Below are 23,939 nucleotides of genomic sequence, written 5' to 3' on the forward strand. Positions count from 1 at the left end.
AATCCGACCGTGAATCTGCAAGAAATGTAAATAACACAAGATGTATCGTGGTTCACTCCAAGATTTGGACTACGTCCACACTGATTGTATTTCTAACTGTATATATGGATTACAAGGGTAAGGGGGAGTCAGGGAGAGAAAGAGAGTGTTGTTGTGTTTGTGAGGGTATTACCCTCTGTTGGGTTTTCTTTGTCCCATTTGTGAGGGGAGAGGAGTCCCCTTTTATAGAATAAGGGGCTCCTCCTTTTATATAATCATATGTGCTGGGTAATGAGGCCCAATGTATCAAAGTATGAGGTCCAATATGTGTGGTACCAACATGTTCTATAAATTTGGCACGAGAATTACTATAAAATTGTAAAGTGGTTGGAAGTATGTGAAAAGTTCTACTTTGAGAGAGTTTCTTTAGCATTTCTCACAAATCCAAAATCAAATAATAATGATAAAAATGCTAAGGAAATTTTCTTAAAGTGAGATTTTTCATGGTCCCTTTGTCACTTTAGAGTTTAACATTAATTTTTGTTTCAATATTATAAAACGCTGTAAAAAAAAAAAATATGAGATGATAAAGAGTTTATAGAGAAATCTACTTTTGAGAATCTCCTTATCATTTATTAATAATAGAAGTGATTTGTTGGAGTAAGTATGTTTTTATTTAAATATTTTAATTGCTATGTATTTGTCCGTTGTGGTTTTATATTTTAGTTTATTACAACCATTAAATGTATATAACCTAAATTGATTTTTAACCTTATCTTTTGATAAGGAGTAATCTCCTTCACTAACCTATGAAACGTGAGAAAGCTTCTCACATTAAATAATTAGATGGAATTCCTTCTTTGAATAGAGAAGATGATCAGGTCCCCATTCATTATTTTGTTCCGTTTTGAATATTTACTTTTTGATTTCGTCTGTTTTGGTTCTTTAAGGTTTTCAGGTCCCTGATTCTGTCAAACTTGCAACATATACTTTATCTTTTTGTATATATATATAGGTTCCTTGTACTGAAGGAATATATAGAGAAACAACAGCTTATATATTTTTCTTAAAAATTGAGTTCTAAAGCAACATATAGAAAGGGTGTGAGTTTAAAGTACTAAGAAATATCAAGTTCAAGTTGGTCATCCATTATTTCAATTCTTCAAAACTGCATTGATGTGTACACTCCTATAGTCCTTGAAGCTTCACTAATACTAATAGTTCACCGGACTAAGCCTTTTACATTTCTCGATAACGTAAAAACGAGCCAAAAAACTCAACCATCAGAAAATGACGATATTACCTTTTAAAATGTATCGCATGTAAGTAACATGACTTAAATGAACATAAAATTAAATAAAATAGATTCGAATCTTTATAATAGGGATGAAGTTAGTAGGTTTTTTAATGAGTTTAAAGATTTATTTTATCGCAAAAATAGTTTAGAGACTTAATTTCACTCAGATAATAATCAGTGACCAAATCGGCAGTTTACTGTGTATTTAAAGCTAAAAATGAGACAAATTTTAGGAGCAACACATGTGAAAGTATAAAACTACAAACTTTGGCTTTGAAACAATCCTCTTCCATTTCCTCACCTTTCCGGATTCTATTGCAATTGGCATTGCCAGGGTTGGTTGGTTTTCATCTCAGATGTCATTTACTCTCTACTAGGACATCTCAATGTGAGATCAAATGAGATTAAACACATGAGATTCGAGGCACATAATGTGATCTAGAGTGCCCTTATACATCATTCAGTACCCAATATATACTGACCTATTACAATAGCTCAATAATATTACAACATCTGTTCATTTAAATTCATAACCAAACACTAATTCCACTTTGTACTCATAACCAAACACCCCTTTTTTTAGTTTTCTCTTATCCGTGCCGTTGCAAATATGATCAACCTCATCTTCTTCCATGTCAATCAATACAAAACCTTCCATGAAACCATTTCATGATTCGTTGTCACCTTCCTCCCCCACTGACATGGCTGCCATGAGAAATAAGGGGACGGATTGGGGGTGGAGTCGATGGTAGAGACGAGTGGGAATGACGAAGATGACGAGGTTGGGTCGATGGGGAACAAAGGCAAAAGCTGAAGGAGGCGAGGGATAGACCAGATCTCCCATGAAGGAAGGAGAAATTTTTCAAGGAGCCGGGAACTCCACATAAGATTGATAGCTGGTGTACCCGAGCAATAAGAGATGGACACATGACTATTAACATTTTTTCTTTAAATACATATGAACACGCAATCCAAAACCAAGAAAACTTCCGACAAACGTTAAGCAATGACCACCTCTTTCCTTTCCACCGTCGATGGCATCATTGGACCCACCCCAAATCCCGACGACATCATCGGAATAAAAAGCCTCACCGGCTTCTTCCTCTCTGAATCAGAGAAACTCTGTCAAGCTACCGCTGACGAAGAATACCAATCAGTTGAGAAATTAAAGGAAAATAAATTGCATTTTCTTAAAAAGTCATTGCAATCTGCCGCCATGTATTCCTCTTAAAGCCCAAAACATTCATACTATGCATAAATGCATGAATGTTTGAAATTGTGAAAAACCCAGCTCAAAAAACAAAAAAAAACAAATCGAGCAAAAAGCTAAAGGGAATTGAGAAGATCTGTGCAGAGGCCATGACGGCCGTTATCTTCTCAGTTATCGAGCCCACCGTTTTGGAAGTCACAGAAATTGTTTTAATTGAAAAAGAAAGCAGGCCACATGCCTGCCTGTAGTTGGCTTGGTACTCCAGGTCAGGTTGGGTACCCGGTATCCTGAAAAATTTCTCCAAGGAAGAAGATAGACATTTGGTTATTCACATAACAAGAGACAAATGTCACAAAATTATTGATCCACGCAATAAATGAGTATTTTGAGTACTGATTGTTAAGTTCTCAATACCCGAGTGTTATGCATAAAGATATAAACCACAATATTATTCGGTAAATGTGCCTAGGAAGGTCGCTTTAATCTTTCTTTAAGCATCAAATTTAAATGGTAATCCAGCTCTCCTTCAAACCGTTTTTCACCAAGCAAAATTTTTGAGGTGGGTTGTGCAGCTGTGGACCAAGACATATAGGTGGTAAATGGCCCATTTTGTGTAATTGTATGTACTTTTAGAATATCAACAGACCTTGAACAACAGCGGGGTGGTGGCGCAGTTGGCTAGCGCGTAGGTCTCATAGCTTCTGAGTTATCCTGAGGTCGAGAGTTCGAGCCTCTCTCACCCCATTTCTTTTTTTTCTTTTTGCGATTATACAAAACATTCTAAGTTTTAATGAAAAACTAACCAAAAACCCCAAAAAACTTTTTTTTTAATCATCAGAGCAAAAGTTTTTAAAAATGCCAATCATACCCTTTAAACATCCGTACAAGATTGGAGTATTCTACAAAGTTCATGTGGTTTCACCAAAGAATACATCCAAAGTATTCTGCAAAGTTCATATGGTTTCACCAAAACATACATCCAAAAGAAGAAAAAGGAAATTGACATTTTTAGAAAACATTGACACGGAAAAGAAAATGTGGCAAACATTGTAGCAACCAAGACAACATAGATTCACATGACATTCAAGCAAAGACAAGAAAGCCAGGTTTCAAAAACAGTGCTGGCAGGTTTCAAAAACAGTGTATTGTCACTATCCAAAAAGTTGTAAATATTTAGAACGTTATTCTATTTTAGGATTTGTATATAAGGGAGCTTTTCCTCCCTGGCAGAACATATCTCTCGACATCTCAACACCTGAACACCCTACTCACACCATCTTCACCCGGTAGCCTTTTATAGCATTCTTGTAAACACTTCCTTGTAAACACTTCCTTGTAAACACTTTCTTGTAAACAATTATCTTTGTAAACATTTTATATATCAATAAAAGTTCAAGTGTACATATTCAAGCAATCTCCAAGTCTTAAGTAAGTTTTCTTTTCTTTCTTTAGTGTGTTTGTTTAATTAGACTTATAGTTCAAAACATGAAAACACTATTGAAGTTATATTATTAACATGCTAAACTGACGATCATACTTTGTTCGAGCATTCTGTTATAGTTGAATGTTTGTCATACAAATAACTGGACATTAACCAAGGTACCTCTAAGTTCTTCGTACCTCTTAATTCAGCCATTAAGGCCTTATACTTGTACTGTAAATGGTCGTCATGCTGAAACATGTCGAGTTCCATGTGCAAGGTTTTATGTCTAGTTGTTATCATGGTCATCCGACTATTTAACCGGGAATTGCTGTGCGAATGTGGTATCAGAGTCAAGTTTAGCATTTTAATAAGTATAATTATAATAGGAAAGTACCTTAAGGACGGAAGTCATTAACACAACCGATATCACACTTGTTTATTTTGTATGAATAACATATATTATTGTCCTTGTAGACCTAGTCAACCACAACCAAGAGGTACTTATTGTCCCAGACATCTAACTATAACTAGCATAAAGAGAAGATTAGCATATATATCCAAAAGAATTAGCAGGACTTTGAAGAAGCATAAGTTTTATCTTGGTTATCTTGAACATTCTTCATTTATTAGTAAATATAATAATACAGAAGTGCATCATAAAGTTTTACAAGCAAAAAGAGCAACAAATCAAGTTTTAGAGACTTTGAAGAAGAAAGAGAGTTTCTAAGAAACCAGTTAGCAATAACTTTAGAGAAAGGTAGACTGTAGTTTATGATATATTACCTTAATTTAGAAATTAGTGAACCTCAAAAAAGAAAAATAACATTAGACCAAAATAGTTTAGTTTGTTATTTTCCATTGAGACAGCATAATCATATTTTGCATAGTGAATAAAATCCACAAGTCAATAGTATTGTAGATCTTATTATTAGTTAAGCAGAAAATATAAAATTAGAAAATAATAAGCATAATCATTTGTTGAACCAGTTATTAGAGCATTTTCAGAAAAATTTCATAAAAACAATTAGACAAAATTTAGATTATATTACATCCCAGTTAGAAGATAATAATAGAAATATTCAAAGGTTTCCTACAAAAAAAAAAAGAGATAAAAGAGCTTGTTGACCTCATAGATAATAAGCCGAAGCAAGTAGAACTTAGATCATTAGAAGTAGTTGAGTAGTTAAAATTAGAAGTTCAAAAAATTCAATTAGTGCAAAAAGATTTGAGTGAACAAGTAGATAAGTTGCATAATAAAATAGATAAATTATTATTTTAATGATCGATTCTAGAACTAGCAGAAGATATATCCAAGATTAGAAAGAAATTAGTAAGTTGGATAAAGAACTAGTAGGTTTAACAAACTTTTCAACACAAGTAACTAGTAGTAATATTCCCATTAGGCAAAATAATTTAATTATTCAATTAGTTTTAAGTTTGGCTGAGAAATTAGATCAAATTGAACAACAAATAGCATAAATAAACTAAGTTTTACATAACGCATCTTCATCACTTGTGAAATTTCGTTTGCGGATTTCACTGTTATAATCTACGTATTTGTACTATTGAGATTTTATATTATTTCTCGAGAATTTATTTTAAATCGTTTGGATTTAGATTTCAATTAAACTAGTTACGAAGAGTGAAGTTTGGAAAATAATTATTTAAAATTCATTGACCTTTTGAGGTCACAAGTAACATTTTCTCGAAGCCACGAGCGCATAGGCAAAAGTCGTTTGCCAGTCCGAGTTATAACGATATAGTTACGGACGTTTGAAGTTGTGAAACTATAAATTGTGGGAATTATTTTAATTTCCACTTGTGGCTAAAAGGCCCAAACATTTATTGGGATTAAAGGGACCGGATATTATAAGTGGAATTGGGCAAAAAAATTAGAAAGAGGAGAGGAAGAGAAAAAAAAAAAGAAGGGGGAAGACTCTAGAGCACTCTATCCTCCCTCTATATCTCATTTTTTTTTCAGTTGGGGGGGGGGGGGTTAGAGAGGGAAGGAGGTTGTCACTTCCCACCACCTCTCCCAAATTCATCTCGTGGTTGATCACCATGACATCTTACTTTCCTCCATCTATCAACCCCATCTCCCTATGGTATAAATCAACTCTACCACCCCAACTTAAATCCAATTGTATAAGTGGAGACACAGGACAACAAGAACTGAGAGGAAGGAGAGAGGGTAATAGAAAAGGCAGGGATGAGAAAAGAAAGAAGAAGGTCCCAGAAGGTGGGTTTGAATCATGAAATAAACATGATTTCGTATGTTGTTATCCAATGGGTGGAAAGCTTTGGTAATTATTCTCTGATTCTCTAAATTTCTTTTATGGTCATTATTGGATGCTATTATGGGAAATTAGTTTTATATGCAGTTGTTGTATGTGCAAGTTTTTATATGATATATGATACAAAAGCTAGTTTTATACACAAATACCTAAACCCTATTTTGGTATAATACCTGAAAGGGATAATTGTATAACATAATCAATTGGGTGGAGTCAATTGCATGTCATATATTAGCCACGTTTTTTTCAAGACTAGTATTATGCAGATGCTTGCTTTTATCTATTATATACACAAAAGCTGAATGGGCTGCTTCGGTATAAAAGTTGAAATGACTATGCCAATTATAGTTCCTTTTGAATCAAAGTGATAATTTGTTCATAACATACACTTGATTTAAATGGTTTGAGAATTATGATTCACTCATGGATTTCTAATTTCCCAATAGGCCAATACTACTTGCACATATTAGGTTAATATGTTCAAAGAAGGGAATTGGTTTTAAGAGAAAGTATATATGATCCTGCTTGGTATATCCGTGATGGGGGACCTTACGCATTCTGGGGGTGATAAGGATTAGTTGTACTTGGTACATTCGATAGGCGATCATATTTTGATTGGATATCACTTGATTATATAATGTGAATCTATTGAAATGTGATTAGTCATGGATCTATGTTTATTAGTCGTGATTTGACTTGAGTATGGATCATATCTGTGAAATGTGATTTGAAGTACTTGATGAATTGTTCGATGGAAAGTAATTTGATGTGCATATTTGAAATGAGATTTGATTTGCATGATTGGCCTGATGTGATGAAATGTGAGGGTTAGGAGTGGACCATGAACCCATTGTCATGGGGTTTGTTGCTTCGAGACTTGTTTCACATATCCTATCATTACTTCATTTCTTGTTTCATTGAGCTTTTGTATTTTGAGTACTTGTTTCATGTTTTCTTCTTTGAGCGTTGCTATATTTCTTGGATTTACGCTCGGTTTAGTTGAGTGGTCCTAAATCGTACCCACTTGGATCCCGTTAAGAGATGGTTTGGAATCCCTCCTACTACGCGATTCCGTTGAGAGATGGTCCGGGATCGTGTTCACCTTGGGGTTATTGAATTTGGATTGAGATAGCTTCGAAGATGTAGACTAAGGCCGAACTGTGTCGCCGTAACACTACTTTTCATTGTGTTGTATGAGATTATGATTGTGAGCTATTGTGGTTTGTTTCAAACGAACCGTTGGATGTCGAGGTGACTCCTTCGGAGTTACAAAGGCTTGGTATTGATTCCTTATGAATGATTTATATTAAAGAGATGTAAACTATGATTAATGGTTGGCTTTATCATTATTATCACATCCTTGTATTATTGTAACTTACCCGAGCTTTGCAGCTTATCTGAATTCTTGATGCCGATGCACCATTCCCGTGGTGTAGGCACTGATTGTACAGATGTCAGGTCTGAAGAGATTACAAGAGGTCGCTTAGTATTTTGGTTGGATTCTGTTGAGTGGTCTGGAATCCCTACTCTTGCTCATTTCCGTAAAGGTAGTCCGACCTTAGAGTCGAGTGAATATGAATTGTTCACAGTAGACATTGTGTATAAATTAGACTTATCATGTTAATACTTGGAATCCAGGTGGGGAATTATGCAGGGTCCTTTATTAAAATTTGTGAATTGATATGTGACCTTATTGATTGAATAACATAGTAATTGTAGATATCATTCATCTGTGATTTAGGATTGATTAAGTAGAACGATTGCGGAATGATGTGGGATATGATTGTTATTATTATGATTAGTCTCGTTACTCGAAATGGCTTGAGAATAATATTGTGCTTTGTTGGTTCTTGGATATGTTACATGTGGTGGATTAAGATTTCATGTTGAAAACATAGTGACTTATATGATGGGTGGAATGGAAACCTTGATTGTCATATTGGATTGTTATGTAGCCTTGAATCTAGTACTTCCATACTTGTCAAGTTCTAATGATTGATTGAGGAATGTTATATCTTTTGGCTTGAATGTACATTGGTAAATGTAGATGGGTAGTGCTAGATGAACTACGAATGGCTTGATCCCTGTTTAGGGTACGTAGGCAGTCTAACGAGGAGATTAGATGCAGCCATAAAGCTTACGAAAAACTATTACGCAGTTGGATCTTGAGTTATGTCTTGTACATATATTGGAGGCGGGATCTATTAGATGTACGAATGCTGGATGATGTCACGCGTCGATCCTGGACGTATGTTGGGTTCGGGGCGTGACATCACTTCCACCATCTTTGCTAGAAAAATTAGAAAATTTAACTTTAAGTACAACTAACATATTAGAAGACCTAAGATAAATCCTTTTGATAACATAAAATGGAACTCTTTAAGAGAAAAGGAAAAGAAGTAGTTAGAGCTGAAGATATTTATCCAAATGAAGAAGAAGCACAACAATTTATTAGAAGATGATTTGAGAGAACACAGAAAAATGAATATAATTTGTATCAATTAGGTTTATTTGAAAATAAAAGCAGAATTGTAAGTAGCATCAGTCAACATGAAGTTAGTTGTATTAATAAAGAAGTTACACTTAATTTAATTAGTAAAGAAGCAGTTACTCATTTGAGAAAATCACAATTTAGTCATATTCATATAGGAACAATATTAATTGGAATAACAGGATTAACCAGAGCACAAGTAGGCACAAAAGCTTTAGTATACATATACGATGATAGATGAGATAACTACCAACAAGCAGCAATAGCAACAGCTGAAGTAGACTTAAGTTCAAACTTAGCAGTCATAGGATGTATTCCAAATTATGTTATGACAATTAATGAATTTAGTAAATATATCAAAGTAAGCATAAGAACAAAAAAATTATAATATGAAAGGAGAGTATAAAAATTTGTGTATTAGCTTAATGTATATTGGTAAAGTGTCTAATACATATAATCATAAGTTTAATTTAGAATTTCAAAATTTAGTTCAAACATTTGGCAGTAAACATGTAAATATGATAGAAGCAAAACCCATAGATAATAACTTTTTAGAAGGAACTCAATGGATATTACCTAATTTACAAGTAGTAAGAAATAAACAACCATATAAAGTACAAGTTTATGAAACTAGTATAGGCCAAGCAACAATTAGGTTTAGTAATTACAAGCAACTAGAAAAAATAGAAGAGGATGAGAGTGAGATAAAAATATGAGAGTATTCATATGACTTTTGATAATTTAAATATTAATTTAGTAGAGCAAAATTTCGATCATATTGTAAATAAACTTATAGAAGATATTGATCATTTAGATGAAGAAGAGTACTTAGAAAAATATAAGACATACGATTTAGGACTACATAGAATTTCAAATGAAGAGATGAAAATTTTAATTTTAGAAATAGGAGTAGAACATATTTTAGGATAAAAAAGAATATAATAATTTATTAGAATTGAAAGAAGAATGTAATCCAGCAGAAAAAAGTAGTATACTAGGTTTAGAAAATTCAGGACATTCAAGTATAACTAATCAACAATTTTTGAGACCAACAAATGAACTGTCACAGCCCGTCCCAGAATTTCAATTACCGAGGACGTGAAATTACTAAAACGCCCTTAAACGGGATTAAGGTGCGTAAATTTGGTATTTGTTTTACACTAAGATCTTAAACTAGGGTTTAGATTTACATTTGTTTGGTCTAATAATTTTGTATTGGACTTAGGTGGGATCCCCACCTCCTGAAATCCTTCCCCAAAACCCGTAGGTTGTCTCTCCCTCTTTCTTCCTCGTCTCTCCCTCAGTCTCTCTCACACTCCCTCAGAAACACTCTCTCTCTCTTACTCTCGAACTCTCTCAAGCTCTCGGACAAACACCAAGAACAATCACAATCCTACACCAACGTCCGATCTAAGATCACCACGACACTCCTTAGGACCTCACGAGCACGGGAATACCAGTTTTAGGTAAGTTCTATTTCGAGAACCCTAGTTTTAAAACACCCCGTGTAATGGCACTGTTCACGAACTTAATTTTGGTTGTGTTTTAGGTTAAACAAAGATCACCACGAGTCTTAGGAAGTTCCAAGGAGGCTCGGAGTGCCTCGTTTGATCAAAATGGACGTCGGGATCGTCGGGTTCGAGTTTGGCCGAAATTGAAGAATTTTGAAAGGTTTGATCTTGTTGTTTTTAGGCCTTAAAACCCTTCCAACGTGATAGTACATGTTAAATGCTTCATTTTGGTATAAAATGCGAAGAAATTGGTTGAAAAACGAAGGAGAATAGTGGATTTGAAAATTTTCCAGAAACCGGCGAACAGTCGCCGGCGACCGGTGACTCGCCGGAGAAGACAGGGAATCTTCCGTCAAGTTTGACGGAATATTCCGACGCCGTTAGTTAACTTTAACGGAAACCGTTAGTTTTTAACGGAATATACTAGGATTTGACGGAATATTCTCTAACGCCGTTCACTGTAGCCGTCAGTGTGCATGTCACGTGGCCGCGCGTGGGCCGCGCGTAGGTCCGTGCCACGTCAGGCGCGTGGGGGCGCGTGAGGACTCCAAAAATTATTTTAAAATTATGGGGATGATCCTGAGGTTGTGTAGGTCACTGTGGTATATTCATATACCCAATTTGAGCATCGTATGAAGAATTAATTACCTAGTTTGGTTTAGGTGCGTTAATTGTGCGTTAAATGATTGTTTTAAGTTATTTCACTTCTAGGTGGAACATTTAACGAGGACGAGCACATCCAGGGGCGTCAAGGGGGTTACGACCCGGCGACATACCAGTGAGTGGGCATTGCTTTCTATATATATACCTATATACTCGATTTCCCCAGAAATCAAATTTAAATGAAAAGTATATTGAAATGAAATGAAATATGATGTGATTGCCATGCATAGAATATTATGGATATTATGAACTGTCGTATGATGCATATATGTATGATGGTGCTGTGGAAGCACAGGTAAGTATTTAATTAATATTATGATGATGATGATGATATATTGAGCTCATATCCTGCACCATGGTTTAGTGCTTATAGTATTCACCGCATCGCACGCTCGCCTTGGATCCAAGTAGATGCTGGTCGTACAGTCCACGCGGAGTGGGTACGACGGGCCAGTCGTAGAGTGTTAGTGAGATTATGACTGGTGGGTGACCTTAGGTTATTGTATACAGATGATTGATGAGAGAAGCACTAGAGCGAATATTACCATGAGTCGTTCAAACTACATTAGGTGGTTCCGACTTATGTGCAGAAGGCCGGACAGGTCACGCGGAGTGACTCCGGCAGAGAGTGAGATTGATAGATGTTGAGCTCTAGGTTCAATCGTTCAGGGCTATTAGAGGGCCTCCGATTGATTTCTATCTTTTACCTGATTATATTATGTTAATGCATTCATACTAAACTGTTGAGATTGGCATGGTACATTCTTTATTGAATCTGTTATAAGATTGATGATTGAGACAGTTGAGATATATATGCTATATACTATTTTTCTGGGAAAGTATACAGGTTTTCCAAAAAGGGGTTATAATTGTGGATTTGTGAAATGATTTGGAAAAGCTTTATTTTCGCCCACTCACGTTTTCTGTTTTTCGCCCCTCCAGGTTCTAGTTAATAGTTGAGGCGTTGGTGGCCTACGAGACTGCTTCGGCGTTCTGACAGACTAAATAAATGTAGGATTCACCCGAGGGTGTTGTAAAATAGTTATGTTCCTACTTGACTGCACCTAGATGCTTATGCTCTGTTTATGTGTGTTTAGTACACTCTTATGCACATAGAATGCTAGGTTGTAAATAACTGCAATTAGTGGTTTTCGTTAATTCGTATTTTATTATTAAATCGTTTCCGCTTGCGTTATGGTTACGTCACACTCACGTGACGGCCAGCACGTCCTAGTCTTCGGGTTAGGGTGTGTCAGTTTGGTATCAGAGCATAGGTTGCAGTCCTGTATAACTAATGAGTTCTTCTATTGATTTTTGGATGTTTTCTGTCAGAATTATGCCGCCTCGTAGAGATCCTCGCCGTGCTGCTGAGCCTAATTTCCCCGATATAACTCAGTTAGGGGCAGCAATGGCTCAAGCTTTTCAGGCTAATATCCGTCCTCCTCAGAGAACGCCCGTAGAGACGATGTATAATCTGAAACTGGAAACCTTTGAGGGAAATGAAGGTTATGAAGGGGCAGAAAAGTGGTTGGATCGAATTGAGCAGACCTTTCAAGTGATGCAAAGTCAGGGAAACCTGCCAGCTAATAGATGGGTGGAGACCACCACCTGGTTTTTGGGCCGTGAGCCAGCTGCGTGGTGGATAAATCAGTCGAGGCACATGACTCCTGAAAGGGCAGCCGAATGGGAGGTATTTAAGGAAAATTTTATGAAGAGATTTGTTCCTCCGGAATATATAGATCGCAAGAAACAGGAATTCACCAGTCTGAAGCAGAGAAATATGTCTGCACATGAGTACTACAGGAAGTTTACTGATTTATCCCGTTATGATTCTGATTTAGCGGGTAATCAAGCAGAAATGCTTCGTCGTTTCAAGCTAGGATCTAAGAAGAAGTACAGAACGTTTGCCAATGCACTTCCCTGTGCCGATTATCATGAGTATTTTGAGATTCTGGTCAGGATGGAAGACTCTGATAATCTTCCGGACAGTGAGGATGAAGAGGATAAGGGTAATGGTCAGAAGAAAAATGAGAAAGGTAAAGGTGTTTCCATTCCAGGACCTCGTCAGACGCAGAATTTCAAGAAAAGTGGAATGAGTTCGAGTTCTTCCAGTGGTGGATTTAGTGCCACAGGTCCGAGGAGAGGAGGTGGTAGGTTTGGTAATGGACCTAGATTTTCTGGTCAGAGAGGCTTTGGTAATACTGGTAGTTCGGGTCCTCCGTTATGTCGCCGTTGTAATTTCCGACATCATGGGGAATGTAGGAGAAGCAGTGGTGCATGCTTTACATGTGGTCAGACAGGACATAGAGCTATGTATTGTCCCCAGAATCAGCAGAGGCCCCAGCAGCCTGTTATGCCAACATCAGCACCGACTCAACAGAACTTTAATTCAGGCAGTTATGGCCAGGGTGGTCGTGGTGGTGCTTATCACTATCAGGGTGATGCTGCTCCTTATGCTCCGGGACAGTATCACTATTCCCAGGATCCTTATTTTCAGAGTGGATATTCTCAGGATCAGGGAGGTTATACTTCATATCCGTCTATGCCAGCTAGCGGATCTCAGTGGTATCAGGGGGGTCAGCCCCAACAGAGCGGAGTTGCTGCTAGTAGTACAGGGTCGTTTAGGCCGCCTGCCCAGGCAGGTCAAGGACGTACTCATCAGGGACGAGGTAACCAGAGTGGCAGAGGTCGTGGAGGACGACAGCCAGCTCAGGGACGCGTTAACCACATATCGCTGCAAGATGCTCAGAACCATCCAGACTTGATTATGGGTACGTTGAATGTTCTTGGTCATTTTGCTAGAGTCTTGATTGATTGTGGTGCTACACACTCTGTGATTTCTCATACATTTGCTCAAATAACGCAACCTCATCCTTCACCTCTAGGGTTTGATTTAGAGTTTGCTATGCCTAGAGGGGATAAATGTTATGTTGATAGTTTTTACTCTGGGTGTCCAGTGATGGTAGATAATGTCATTATGCCTGCTAATCTTATCCCGTTAGACATCGTGGATTTTGAGGTGATTTTAGGGGCGGATTGGTTGCATTATAATCGCGCCCATATAGATTGTTACGGGAAATCAGTTACTTTTCTTCGTCCTGGACTACCCGAGGTTACATTTGTGGGTGAAAGAAGTGGGGTGAGGCATGGTGTTATTTCCGCCATAAGGACAAAGAAATTGTTATCCAAGGGTTGTCAGGGATACTTGGCACATGTGGTTTTGAATGATGTTGATTCCGGTAGTGTGGAGGAAGTCGGAGTAGTCAGACACTATCCTGATGTATTTCCAGATGATTTACCTGGGTTGCCTCCAGATAGAGATGTGGAATTTTCGATTGAATTGCTTCCAGGTACGAATCCTATCTCTTTGACTCCTTATAGAATGGCACCAGCGGAATTAAGAGAGTTGAAAATTCAATTGCAAGAGTTAATTGATAAAGGTTTCATTCAGCCTAGTTCTTCACCTTGGGGAGCTCCAGTGTTGTTTGTAAGAAAGAAAGATGGAACTTTGAGATTGTGCATTGATTACAGGCAATTGAATCGGGTGACGATTAAAAACCGTTATCCCTTGCCTCGTATAGATGATTTGTTTGATCAGCTCAAAGGTGCCTGTGTGTTTTCTAAGATCGATTTGAGGTCTGGGTATTATCAATTAAAGATTAAAGATGAGGATGTTCATAAAACAGCTTTCAGGACTCGTTATGGGCATTATGAGTTTTTGGTGATGCCATTTGGATTAACGAACGCTCCTGCAGCTTTCATGAGATTGATGAATGAAGTATTCCAGGAATATCTTGACAAGTTTGTTATTGTTTTTATTGATGACATCCTGGTATATTCTAAGTCGAAATCAGACCATATTCGACATCTTAACTTGGTGTTAAGGAAATTGAGGGAACACCGGTTATATGCCAAATTTAGTAAATGTCAATTTTGGCTGGATCAAGTGGCATTTTTGGGACATGTGGTATCAGCTCAGGGAATTCAAGTGGATCCTCAAAAGATAGCAGCAGTGGAAAATTGGGAACAACCTCGAACGGTCACTGAGGTGCGGAGTTTCCTTGGTTTGGCAGGTTATTATAGACGGTTTGTTCAAGACTTTTCTATGATTGCCTTGCCATTAACGAAGTTAACCAGGAAGGATGTTAAGTTTGAGTGGGATGAAAGTTGTGAGCAAAGTTTCCAGCAGTTGAAGTATTGCCTTACTCATGCACCTGTGTTAGTACTTCCTGATGGTAATGGTAACTTCGAGATCTATAGTGATGCTTCTTTGAATGGTTTGGGTTGTGTTTTGATGCAGCATAGTAGAGTGATTGCCTATGCTTCTAGGCAGTTGAAGACTCATGAAAGAAACTATCCGACTCACGATCTTGAGTTGGCAGCTATTGTGTTTGCTTTGAAGATTTGGAGACACTATCTCTATGGCGAGAAATGTAAGATCTTTACCGATCATAAAAGCCTTCAGTACCTTTTCACTCAGCATGATCTTAATCTTCGTCAGAGAAGATGGTTGGAATTGTTAAGTGATTATGATTGCACGATTGAGTACCATCCGGGTCGTGCAAATGTGGTAGCTGATGCTCTGAGTAGAAAACCTCAAGGGCGACTTAATGCTTTGTATGCCAGTCGTGTTCCTCTTCTGGCAGAGTTGAGATCTACTGGAGTAGAGTTAGAATTGGAAGAGCAAAGTGAAGCTTTTCTTGCCAGTTTTCAAGTCAAGCCAGTTTTAATTGATCGGGTGCTTGCAGCTCAATCGTGGGATGAAGAAATTCAAGAATTGATCAAGTTAAGAAATGAAGGGAAGAAGAAAGATCTCAAGATCCGAGGATCAGATGGTATGCTTATGCAAGAGAACAGGATGTATGTGCCTAATAATGAGGAACTGAAGAAGGAAATCTTGGATGAAGCACATTGTTCGGCTTATGCTATGCACCCAGGAGGAACTAAAATGTATCATACCATTCGACCATTCTACTATTGGCCGGGTATGAAGAGGGAGATTGCAGAGTATGTGAGTAGGTGTATTGTCTGCCAGCAGGTTAAGGCTGAAAGAAAGAAGCCGTTTGGGAGATTGCAACCACTTCCCGTTCCCCAGTGGAAATGGGAGAATATAACGATGGATTTTGTGTATAAGCTGCCACGTACACAAAATGGTTTTGATGGCATTTGGGTGGTTGTAGATCGACTTACCAAATCAGCACATTTTATTCCAGTAAGGGAGAAGTATTCTTTAAATAAGTTGGCTCAGTTATTCATATCGAAGGTTGTAAAGTATCATGGTGTCCCAGTGAATATTATTTCTGATCGAGATCCAAGATTTACTTCTAAGTTTTGGATAGCTTTTCAAGAAGCTTTGGGTACTAGATTGCTTTACAGTACAGCTTATCATCCACAGACAGATGGTCAGTCAGAGAGAACTATTCAGACACTCGAGGATATGTTGAGATCCTCTGTGATGCAATTTGGTGATTCTTGGCATGATCGCTTGGATTTGATGGAGTTTGCCTACAATAATAGTTTTCATTCGAGTATTGGAATGTCTCCATTTGAAGCACTTTATGGTAAAGCTTGCCGTACGCCATTATGTTGGTCAGAGGTTGGTGAAAGAATACTTGAGGGCCCAGAGATTGTGGATGAGACTACTCAGAATATTCAGGTAATTAAATCTAACCTGAAAGTGGCCCAGGATAGACAAAAGAGCCTAGCGGATCGACATACCACGGACAGAATGTATAAAGTGGGTGACTATGTTTTTCTGAAATTATCGCCTTGGAGAGGTGTGGTTCGCTTTGGAAAGAAAGGAAAGCTAAGTCCCAGGTACATTGGACCTTATGAGATCACTGAGAGGATTGGTGAAGTTGCTTACAGGTTGGAGCTACCTCCAGAGTTGTCTAAGGTACATAATGTGTTCCATGTCTCGATGCTTCGGCATTATGTGTCAGATCCTTCACATGTGATTCCTCCTCAACCATTGGAAATTAATCCGGATTTGACGTACGATGAGGAACCAGTGACTATACTGGATTGGAAAGATAAGACCTTGAGGAATAAGACCGTGAGCTTGGTGAAAGTATTGTGGAGAAACCATTCAGCTGAAGAAGCTACTTGGGAGACAGAAGATCGGATGAGAGATATGTATCCGAGGTTATTCTATGACTTTTGATGTTCTGGTTAGTGATTGGAATTTCGGGGACGAAATTCTATAAGGAGGGGAGATTGTCACAGCCCGTCCCAGAATTTCAATTACCGAGGACGTGAAATTACTAAAACGCCCTTAAACGGGATTAAGGTGCGTAAATTTGGTATTTGTTTTACACTAAGATCTTAAACTAGGGTTTAGATTTACATTTGTTTGGTCTAATAATTTTGTATTGGACTTAGGTGGGATCCCCACCTCCTGAAATCCTTCCCCAAAACCCGTAGGTTGTCTCTCCCTCTTTCTTCCTCGTCTCTCCCTCAGTCTCTCTCACACTCCCTCAGAAACACTCTCTCTCTCTTACTCTCGAACTCTCTCAAGCTCTCGGACAAACACCAAGAACAATCACAATCCTACACCAACGTCCGATCTAAGATCACCACGACACTCCTTAGGACCTCACGAGCACGGGAATACCAGTTTTAGGTAAGTTCTATTTCGAGAACCCTAGTTTTAAAACACCCCGTGTAATGGCACTGTTCACGAACTTAATTTTGGTTGTGTTTTAGGTTAAACAAAGATCACCACGAGTCTTAGGAAGTTCCAAGGAGGCTCGGAGTGCCTCGTTTGATCAAAATGGACGTCGGGATCGTCGGGTTCGAGTTTGGCCGAAATTGAAGAATTTTGAAAGGTTTGATCTTGTTGTTTTTAGGCCTTAAAACCCTTCCAACGTGATAGTACATGTTAAATGCTTCATTTTGGTATAAAATGCGAAGAAATTGGTTGAAAAACGAAGGAGAATAGTGGATTTGAAAATTTTCCAGAAACCGGCGAACAGTCGCCGGCGACCGGTGACTCGCCGGAGAAGACAGGGAATCTTCCGTCAAGTTTGACGGAATATTCCGACGCCGTTAGTTAACTTTAACGGAAACCGTTAGTTTTTAACGGAATATACTAGGATTTGACGGAATATTCTCTAACGCCGTTCACTGTAGCCGTCAGTGTGCATGTCACGTGGCCGCGCGTGGGCCGCGCGTAGGTCCGTGCCACGTCAGGCGCGTGGGGGCGCGTGAGGACTCCAAAAATTATTTTAAAATTATGGGGATGATCCTGAGGTTGTGTAGGTCACTGTGGTATATTCATATACCCAATTTGAGCATCGTATGAAGAATTAATTACCTAGTTTGGTTTAGGTGCGTTAATTGTGCGTTAAATGATTGTTTTAAGTTATTTCACTTCTAGGTGGAACATTTAACGAGGACGAGCACATCCAGGGGCGTCAAGGGGGTTACGACCCGGCGACATACCAGTGAGTGGGCATTGCTTTCTATATATATACCTATATACTCGATTTCCCCAGAAATCAAATTTAAATGAAAAGTATATTGAAATGAAATGAAATATGATGTGATTGCCATGCATAGAATATTATGGATATTATGAACTGTCGTATGATGCATATATGTATGATGGTGCTGTGGAAGCACAGGTAAGTATTTAATTAATATTATGATGATGATGATGATATATTGAGCTCATATCCTGCACCATGGTTTAGTGCTTATAGTATTCACCGCATCGCACGCTCGCCTTGGATCCAAGTAGATGCTGGTCGTACAGTCCACGCGGAGTGGGTACGACGGGCCAGTCGTAGAGTGTTAGTGAGATTATGACTGGTGGGTGACCTTAGGTTATTGTATACAGATGATTGATGAGAGAAGCACTAGAGCGAATATTACCATGAGTCGTTCAAACTACATTAGGTGGTTCCGACTTATGTGCAGAAGGCCGGACAGGTCACGCGGAGTGACTCCGGCAGAGAGTGAGATTGATAGATGTTGAGCTCTAGGTTCAATCGTTCAGGGCTATTAGAGGGCCTCCGATTGATTTCTATCTTTTACCTGATTATATTATGTTAATGCATTCATACTAAACTGTTGAGATTGGCATGGTACATTCTTTATTGAATCTGTTATAAGATTGATGATTGAGACAGTTGAGATATATATGCTATATACTATTTTTCTGGGAAAGTATACAGGTTTTCCAAAAAGGGGTTATAATTGTGGATTTGTGAAATGATTTGGAAAAGCTTTATTTTCGCCCACTCACGTTTTCTGTTTTTCGCCCCTCCAGGTTCTAGTTAATAGTTGAGGCGTTGGTGGCCTACGAGACTGCTTCGGCGTTCTGACAGACTAAATAAATGTAGGATTCACCCGAGGGTGTTGTAAAATAGTTATGTTCCTACTTGACTGCACCTAGATGCTTATGCTCTGTTTATGTGTGTTTAGTACACTCTTATGCACATAGAATGCTAGGTTGTAAATAACTGCAATTAGTGGTTTTCGTTAATTCGTATTTTATTATTAAATCGTTTCCGCTTGCGTTATGGTTACGTCACACTCACGTGACGGCCAGCACGTCCTAGTCTTCGGGTTAGGGTGTGTCATGAACAATATAATGAAAAAGCAAAAGTAGATTACATAGAAGAAATATGATAAAACCACCTAAAAAAAAATAGGATTCCATATTTGAGAGGGTTAGAACAAATTAATATAGCAGGTAATATATTAAACTTAGATAATGTAGATCCACAAGATTGGGAGAGAACAATTGATAGATGGGAAAAAAGTTGCGTACATGTAGCATTAATGTTAGATTTTAGTAACTCACAAATATGTTAAATTACTTTGAGCATACTTTGGATGAATTAGTTTTTTATTATTTCCAGTCATGGAAAAGTCCAAAATCCAGAACAACATTAGGCAGCTAAAACGCATTTAAATATTGATGGTTTTGTTACTTTAATTAAGCAAGAATTTTTAGATCATAATAGGTTAGATGGCAGAAGTGAACAAGAACAAATAAGGGCAATTAAAAATTTAGAATAATTATAAATTTGTGATTTACAATATTTAGCTGAATATACAACAAATTTCTCTTTAAATATTTAGGAAGAACATGTAAAATTAGTGATATTAATTTATTAGATACTTATATGGCAAAAATAAAAGGACCAATAGGTGAAAAGATTTGGAATGAATGACAAAAGCATCCAAAGAAAAATGATATTGCAATAGACCTAGAATTTAACATGTATAAGACATACTTAGACAAGAGTATAGCCAAATAAAAGCTAAGAGACATATTAGAAAGCAATTTTACATGGGCTGTAAAAATGTAGATTTACCACAACAGTATGGTTGTCATAAGAAAAATAAGCATAAGAAAATTTACAAAAAGAAATATAGGTCATATAAACCTTACAAAAAGCATAAAAATTTCAACATAAGACCTTCTTGAACATATAAGAAGAGAAAATATATTCCAAAACAATTTAGGAAAAGAAGTGACAGACCTTGGATTAGAAAATATAAGGCACCAAAAGATAAGAGTAGTTGTAAATGTTATTCATGTGGAGAAGCTGAACATATTAGACCTAAATGTTCAAAATTAAGAAAACAACCAAGAGATAAAATACATTCGATGGAGTTGTTTAAGTTAGAAGAGGATGAGGATAACAGTCAATATATAGTTTAGATGATTTAAGTGATAATGAGAGTATTTATAGTATAGAAAGTGTAAATATGATACATTCAAACTCAGAAGATTCAAGTGGCACAAATAGTGATTTAGAAGAGTATATGTGTGTATTCATAGAAGAACAACATGAAGAAAAATATAATTATATTAATTTAAGTTGACTAGAAAAATGTCATAAGTGTAGTAAATTAGTTGCAAATAAATACTATAATACATATTCAATATTGTGTGAAAAAAGTGTTATAATAATAAGTTATTAGAAATTAATTCAACAGAATCACAAGAAAATACAGAAATATTAGGAAATATTGTTTATAGTATAGAAAAGCCAAAAAATAGTTCTTTAATTACCATAAATTGTGAAATAAAATTAGCAAAAGAACATAAGATACAAACAACAGCTATGATCGATATAAGGAGTACAAAGAGTGTCATAAGAGAAGAGTTAGTACCAGAAAAATATAGACAAAAATTAGCAAAACAAGTGAGAATAACACAGTTTGATGAGAGACCAGTTTATATAACACATTGTATAAATAATGAGTCTATTAAAGTAGAAAAACAACAATTTAATTTACCATTAACATTTGTCTCATCAGTAGGATCATACCCATTCATTTTAGGTTTAAACTTTTTGAAAAGTTTACAAGGTTTTTTATTTATGAACCCTAGCATAACATTTTTCAAAAGAGGTATAACTATAACTGACCAAAGTAATACTGTAGAAGCATACAAAAGCATAAGTATAGAAGAGTTTATTAGTAGCGAAGATAGTTATTATTTAGAAAACTCAAAAGAAAATGGTGAGCACAATAATATAGAAGAGTTTGATGAAGAAATATTTGAACATGAATATCCTATTTTAGAAGAATGAACCCGTATAAAAATATTACAGTTAGACAGACCAAAGAGTTTAGAAGAATTATTACAATTAGCAGAACAAACTAGAATCATAGGAGAAGACCCACAGTTGCATTTGAGTAAAAATAAAATATTAGCAAAATTAGATATAATTAATCCAGATTTAACCATTAAGACAGCTGACATGCCTTGTAGTTTAATAGATAAATAAGAGTTTGAATAGCAAATAAAAGAGTTGTTAAATCTAAAAGTAATTAAACCCTCTAAGTCTAGACATAGATCATCATCATTTATTGTGAGAAAACATTCAGAATTAAAGAGAGGTAAGGCTAGAATAGTTTATAATTACAAAAGATTAAATAATAATACATATGAAGATAGTTATAAGTTACCAAATGAAAATGAGCTTATAAATAAAATTCAAGAGAGTAAATATTTTAGTAAATTTGATTGTAAATCAAGATTTTGACAATTACGATTAGCAAAAGAATTAATTGAGTGGACAACTTTTACTTGTTCAGAAGGACATTTTTAGTGGCTTGTTATGCCATTCGGACTTAAAAATGCTCTATCGATCTTTCAAAGAAAGATGGACCAAATTTTTAAGAAATATGATAATTTTTGTAGTGTTTATATAGACGATATTTTAGTACATAGTAAAAATAGAAATGAACATAGAAAGCACTTAGAGATAATTTTACAAGAATTTATTAATAATGGAATTGTGATTAGTAAAAATAAAATAACATTACAAAAGCAAGATATAGAATTTTTAGGAATGTATATCAAGTCATGTACAATACAATTACAAGATCATACAGCTAAAAAGGTCTTAGAATTTCCAGATAAATTAGAAGACAAAAAACAGTTACAAGCATTTTTAGGATTGTTAAATTATGCAAGAAATTTTATCCCTGATTTAGGAAGAAAAATAGCAGTATTACATAGGAAAACTAGCAAAACAAGACAAAAGTATTTTAATAGTGAAGATATTAAATTAGTTCAAAATATATAAGAAGAAATTACTAAATTTAAGCCATTAACATTACCATTAAATGATAGTTACAAAATAATTGAAACAGATGCTTCATCATTAGGATAGGCATGTATACTATACCAAAAAAAGTATAAGGAATCACCAAAGTCTGATGAACAAGTTTGTAGATATTCATCAGGAAAATTTAATGATGTACAATCAAGATTACCATCAACAGATTTAGATATTTTAGGGATAATCAATTCACTTGAGGCATTCTCTTTATTTTTACATAATGAAGTATTTACGATTAAAACAGATTGTCAAAATATAGTTTCTCATTATAACAAAATACATGCTAATAAATAGACAGCCTGAAGATGAGTTAATTTTATTTATTCAATTACAGGAAATAGTTTTAAATCAATTTTTGAACATATAAAAGGTAATGACAATACATTAACTGATATCTTATCAAGATTAATTTGTTGAACAAGAATGAAATATCATGGACCATTATCCTCAAATAGCACAAGACCACAAGATAGAAGATCACTTTTCAATAGCATAATGATGCACCATGGACCTCCACCATTCAATGGATTCCAAAATAGTATAAACAGACCAGCATAACCACCAGTACCCACTTTCAACTTTAATGGCAATATTGTTGAAGGAATCAGAAATCCAACTCTGAGGTGTAGGACAAGGGTACCAAAACTCTTTGATAGGCAACAGGTTCTCTTAGATAATTTTTGGAACATTCAAATCAAACAACCAAGAGGTTAGGTCATGAGAAATTAATTAGAGCATTAGAACAAGAGTTTGATAATTTTAATTTCAGTATCCATCAAAGCAAGCATCATATTCATTCTCTTGAACACAACATTCAAATCATTTCTAGAGACCATGAGTCATTACTTAGTAAGTTTACTAAAATGAACCAAGACCTTCAATCCCTTAGAATGCTGCAAAAGCAAGTGACACTCTGAAAAGAGAATTGAAAATAGGTTTGGAAACTGATCAACATAAGAATAAAGAAAAAGAGGTTATTGAACCCATAGAACAAGAGACTAATGAGCTCATATAAGAGATTAAGATTGAACTCTTAGAAGAAAACATTGAAATGGCGCAGCATCAGCATCTAAGTAAAGAAGAAAAACAAGAAAGATATGAAAGTTTTTTTAGGAATATAGCTTTAGAGTTAATAATAGATGATATCCTATTAGAAGAAATTTCAAAAGCAAAATTAAGAATAATGCCACCAAATATGCAAAATGAGATCGTGGGCAGAGCATCACAGTCTATGAAAGAGTTACAATTACAACTACAATGTGCTTTGTATTAGTCCATCTTTGATCCAAAACCAGAGATGAATATTATTACAAAGATGTACCCACAATGTCTTTGTGATAGTACAAAGAGTTGTATTTGTAATCTAGAAGTTAGCATAGTTGTGGCCAAGATTAACATGAGAGATTTTAGACCATGGCATTTTAGTTATGAGCATCAAAAAAAGTTTAATGTAGTAGAAGTTACCTCAGCTTTACTATTA

General features: G+C 36.1%; 2 long non-coding RNA genes and 1 other non-coding gene across 3 annotated transcripts; all 3 read left to right on the top strand.

Annotated features, from left to right (window-relative positions):
• Nucleotides 1-3,145: 3,145 nt before the first annotated feature.
• On the top strand, nucleotides 3,146-3,230 carry TRNAM-CAU (transfer RNA methionine (anticodon CAU)). Its single transcript is given in 2 exon segments — nucleotides 3,146-3,183; nucleotides 3,195-3,230. It is a non-coding gene; the product is annotated as a tRNA-Met (tRNA).
• Nucleotides 3,231-10,003: 6,773 nt separating this feature from the next.
• On the top strand, nucleotides 10,004-11,509 carry LOC139195950 (uncharacterized). Its single transcript, XR_011581034.1, has 3 exons — nucleotides 10,004-10,160; nucleotides 10,244-10,365; nucleotides 10,917-11,509. It is a non-coding gene; the product is annotated as an uncharacterized lncRNA (long non-coding RNA).
• Nucleotides 11,510-17,334: 5,825 nt separating this feature from the next.
• On the top strand, nucleotides 17,335-18,839 carry LOC139197331 (uncharacterized). Its single transcript, XR_011582625.1, has 3 exons — nucleotides 17,335-17,490; nucleotides 17,574-17,695; nucleotides 18,247-18,839. It is a non-coding gene; the product is annotated as an uncharacterized lncRNA (long non-coding RNA).
• Nucleotides 18,840-23,939: the final 5,100 nt, after the last annotated feature.

Source organism: Malus domestica, chromosome 01, assembly GCF_042453785.1.
Source record: "Malus domestica chromosome 01, GDT2T_hap1".
NCBI lineage: Eukaryota > Viridiplantae > Streptophyta > Magnoliopsida > Rosales > Rosaceae > Malus > Malus domestica.